The sequence below is a fragment of the Mixophyes fleayi genome, chromosome 4, assembly GCF_038048845.1.
Source record: "Mixophyes fleayi isolate aMixFle1 chromosome 4, aMixFle1.hap1, whole genome shotgun sequence".
NCBI lineage: Eukaryota > Metazoa > Chordata > Amphibia > Anura > Limnodynastidae > Mixophyes > Mixophyes fleayi.
This window is the reverse complement of record NC_134405.1, coordinates 54,178,239-54,183,627: the sequence shown is the minus strand read 5'-3', so window position 1 is coordinate 54,183,627 and position 5,389 is coordinate 54,178,239.

Below are 5,389 nucleotides of genomic sequence, written 5' to 3'. Positions count from 1 at the left end.
ATATTATACTGACTGTCTTTTACCTGAACCCATATGTATTTTCATTTATTCTGTCTACTGCAGCTCTACCTGTACTATTGTAGTCTTGCAGTTACTGTCTGTATAAATGTGTACGTATAGTATGAGGAGGTTTATATTCTCCCTGAAATGTGTAGCATAAATGGTGCTAGATATCTGGCCAGCTGCTTATACTCTGGGTGTTGTGGGAACAGCACAAAAACGGGATTTATACTTACGATAAATCTTTTTCTCTGAGTCCATCTGGGGGACACTCCTTAACCATGGGGTTGAGTCGGGGGGGAGGAGTCTGGCACCCAAAGAGTTAACTTTTTTCAGCTGACAGCATATCACCCCCGCCAATTCCCACATACCTCAGTTTGATTACAAAAGCCATTAGGAAGATAGGCCAATCAACCAAGACACACCACTCAACAGAGGGGAGTGGAGACAAAACAACGAAAAGACGGGGGGGATCGGAGTGTCCCCCAGATGGACTCAGAGAAAAAGATTTATCATAAGTATAAATCCCGTTTTCTCTTTCATCCATCTGGGGGACACTCCTTACCATGGGGACTTACAAAAGCAATTCCTCTGAAGGGTGGGACCGCTCTGATCTCCTTGCACGCAGAACACTACGACCAAAGGAGGCGTCCCCAGACGCAAATATATTAAATTGGTAGAATTTCGTAAAGGTATGGACCGAGGACCAGGTGGCTGCTCTGCACAGCTGGTCCGCCGTGGCTCCATTACGAGCCGCCCAAGACACCCCAACCGACCGGGTAGAATGGGCAACAATACGTTTCGGCACAGGGAGATTAATACTTTGGACATAAGCCTCCCTGATAATCAGGATAAGCCATCTGGCAATAGTTTGCTTAGATGCTGGCCATCCCCGTTTGGAAAAGTCAAACAACACAAATAGAGACTCTGTCTTACGTATCTTTGCAGATCTCTTAACATATATACGTAATGCCCTCACTACGTCCAAATATTTTTTTGTCTTGGTTCTTGTCCAGCAACCACCAGCTGAGGACCTACCTCCTCTACTGGTACCTCGAGCACGGGAATGCTCCTCTGGGATGGGACCCTGCCCAGGGTAAGGTCGTGAAAGATGTCACCATCTTTCCCAGCAGCTTCAAAGACCTGGCTACTGACAGCCTCTTGTCTGACAGGATCCTGCCTGTCCACTCCATCTAGGACCTCAACTTGTCCTGTGGAGACAACCTTCTGCTGCGTACCAAGTCCCTCACTAGTCTCAAGAAACTCATTCTTAGACAAGGGATTCTCTGTGACCCTTTCAGACTCTAGAAGTTCGGTCATAGACTGAACAACTCGTCTAGCCTTAGCACCCTGAATGGGTGTGACTAAAACCTTTTCCCTTACTGGAAATTCTAAGCCTGTATAGCTTCGTCTGAACGAAGCAAATCGACAGCCCTGAGCTCTTTCTGATTTGACAGAAGCCAGCAAAGTAATTTTTTTCCAAAACCTGAGGTGAGCTGGTCCCATGAATTCTATCACGATATTCTGGACCTTCTCGTCTACCGAGGACCCTGTCTGCTGCCGGGCAAACCCAAGCAGCCGATCTCCCACCCCACCCTCTGGAACCAGAGGTGGGTGGTAGTCATGCCGCTGGTCTATCCAGCAGCTTGGCGGAAGAAGCTCTCCGCGCCACAGGGGCAAAGGATGACCTTCCCCTACGGGACTGTCTCCTGGATTCCACGGCCCCTGGATCGGTAGTCTGGCCTGTGCCAGACCCGCCCCCGTAAGGAGGCTGTCTGAAAGAACTAAACCTAGGCCTAGCCCTAGGTCTTGGAGTATTTACAGGCAAGGACGTCTTCTTGCCCCCTGAAGCCTGTAAAATCCAAGAGTCTAATTCTGGACCAAACAACATCCCACCCGTATATGGGATGGATTCTAATGATCGTTTAGACTCTGCATCCACATTCCAAGCCCTTAACCATAACGCCCTTCTAGCTACTACAGCTGTAGCTGAAATAGACGAAGCTATGGAAACCGAATTATGGGCCGCTTCATATACATAGCCTGCTGCCTCCCTTAGCTGCATGGCCAGAGGCAGTAAATCTGAATCCTGCAAGGCAGACTCTAACTGGCCTGCCCAGACTTCCATGGCCCTAGCTACCCAGGTAGAGGACAATGCTGGCCTGAGGCTAATACCGGCGGCCGAGAAGATCGACTTCAGCAGGGATTCTAATTTCTTGTCAGTCGCGTCCTGTAAGGTCGCTGACCCGGGTACAGGTAGTGTAGTCTGATGAACCAATCTCGCCACAGGTGTATCTACCTTTGCCACCTGTTCCCAACGGGTCATAACCTCCTCCTGAAGGGGATACAATACGCCAAACTTCCTTGGCATAGAGAAACTTTTATCTGGATTTTTCCAAGAGGCCTCTACAATATCCCTCAACTCAACTGAGGGAGGGAACCTGACCACCTGCTTAGAAGCCTTCTTAAAGAGGGAGCGGTCCAAAGACTTTGTCTCCTCTACTTCAGCAAACCCCAGGGTCTGACGAACTGCTCTTACCAGATCGTCCATACCCTGGTGCCTAGAGTTTCCTTCTGACTCTATAATGGACACATGTGAATCGTCCAACAATTCCCCCTCCTCCTCTGAGGAACTCTCAGAGTCTGACACTGACCACAGCGCTTTAGCTGTTTGTCTACGTCTTTTAACATTACGCTTGTGTCTGGGGTTCTCCAGTAGATGGGTAAGCCGGTCCAGGCTTTTAGCCACCACTGACCAACCCACCTCTCCCATCTGGGAAACCCCCGGGAGGGCTGGGGAGGGAAATACACAGAACCCTGGAGAAAATGACTCATCTGTCATTCCTACTGTTATACCCTGAGAAACCACAGATGTAGCTGGGATCTCAACTGGTTTAGATAACAGATTTACAAGGGTATTAACTCCCTGTGTTAAGGCAGCTGCCCACTCAGGAGGATCTACCGTTATGGTGGAGGTGTCTATGGGCTGTTTCACAGGAGCCACAGTGCAGGCTGCACAGAGCCCCCCCTGATCCAGCCGTTCACTTGTTAGTTTAACATTACATTTTGAACAGACATTATGTTTGGTACGTGTTGTTTTGCTTTTATCTGCCATCACAAGATAAGAAAAACTAAATCACGTTTCAAAATTCACAAAAACTTCTCCAATTTATCAGAAAATACAGATTAGGTTATATTAACATATCATAGTATTTCTGATTTAAATAAGACAGGCTTGGAGAACTTAAAGTTTTCTCATAAACAACAGTTCTCTCAACACATCATTGTCTTATAATATACATGTCTACACATGCACACACATACACACAGAAGAAAATAAAAGTGATACTCAGCGGGGAAGATATGTGTCAACAGTGCACTTCTCTTCAAATGACGGCTGCAACTGTCCTCCTTTTGAAGCTTGGTGCCAAAAAGGGATCTTCCACGTGCTCACTCAGCGGGGGAGGGGAAGAGGTGTTTCTCAACACATTCCCCTACCACTGGTATCTCCTTCTGTGTCTCTGCTAACAGTGATTTCCCCAATCTACTTAGGTGAAATCCTGTTGCTTTATCTTGCTCACATTTTGCTACCACGCCGCAAAATACAGGTACATATTTATCTATGAACCAGTCAAAAGATAGTATTTCTGTTCCTTTTCCTCTATATAGAGAGTATAAGGTATAATTTTTTTAGTCAAGCTGAAAGGCTGCAGCAGGTATTTCAGTAATGACTGCAATTAGCACAGAACACCTGGGCCCATTTAGCATTACATTTGGAACAGACAATATGTTTGGCACGCCCAAACACTTCCACAACCTTTATCCGAAAATACAGACTAGGTTATTTAACATATCATAGTTTTTCTGATTAAATAAGACAGGTTTGGAGAACTTTATAGTTTTCCATAAACACAGTTCTCTCAACACCTCATAGTCTTATAATACACATGCATATACAGAAGAAACAAGGTGATACTTAGCGTGGAAGATATGTGTTAACAGTGCACTTCTCTTCAAATGACTGTTACAACTGTCCTCCTTTTGAAGCTTGGCGCCAAAAAAGGGATCTTCCACGTGCTCACTCAGCGGGGGGGGTGTTCCTCAAACACATTCCCCTTCCACTGGCTCTCCTGTGTTGTTTGCCTTAACAGCGTTTTGCCCTTTCTCTTATATTAGGGGAAAACCTGTTAGAATGTGTTCCCCGCTAGCGCTACTCAAAGCGCGCCATCCTCAAGAATTCACTGCCATCCCCATGGGAGGAGGAACTTGGTATACTCCAGCTGGCTCTCGGGGAACCTCAGCAGTAAAGGCGCGCTCTGCCTAATGGCAGCGCCCGTCCTGCATCAGCGGGGAGAGTCTCTTGCCGACTGCTTCCCGCTGTGAGAAGCGCTTCTTACCTCTCTGTCAGCGGGGCCGCTCCCACCCCCCACCCCCCCCGACAGGCGCTTCTCCCACGAGTCAGCTCCGTTTGCACGGAGCCTCTCGCCACTGTCAAAAGAAAAAAACTGCAAAGAAAAGGAAAAAACCTATAACCAGTGAACCCTGTTCACTGTCTCTCTTGGAGCTCTTCAGGTGCAACCTTCTTCCAAGGGCACCCAATTCAAACCGAGGTATGTGGGAATTGCTGGGGGTGATATGCTGTCAGCTGAAAAAAGTTAACTCTTTGGGTGCCAGACTCCTCCCCCCCCCCCCCCCCGACTCAACCCCATGGTTAAGGAGTGTCCCCCAGATGGATGAAAGAGAAATCCTAATTTGCCAATAGCGCTCCGGGCATCAGATGACTACATAGCAGCCCCTTGTGGAGTGGAAGTGCTCGGTGTCACAATACAGACATTCATAGGAGCTGTAGGGGCTACGGAGGACCTTGTGGACAAGTGAACTCTCGTATATACACAACACAAACTTCTGATTGTGATATATTGTGACTTTATAAGTGGACTCAGAGTGGATTATTGTTTTACATACATATAAACCTATCGTTACTTGACTTAATGCAGATGCCCCTTGTAAATGAACTTTCTCAATGGTGTTTGTACGGATAAACAAAGAATTTGATTTACAATTATTATTTTGGAGATAGGGACACCATCATCAAATTTTATATGAAGCTGATCATTCCGGTGAGCAAAATGTAGCAGAAATAGCTGTTTCTGCTTTATTGTTGGAACTGCAGCTGTTTTTTTTTTTTTTTAATTATTTTTCTACCACGCTCTCAATGGCTTGTCACTTATAGCTATGTTGCAAACAGAAGAAGTTATCACTAATGGTAACCAGAGCACAACCCCGGGTGAAAGGAGCAAGAGGTATCAAAAAGGGAGGCCTGGCTGCAGTGCATTATTCTTATAGAGCAGCATCCACCGTGTTCCAAATCAGACCAGAGAGAGTAACA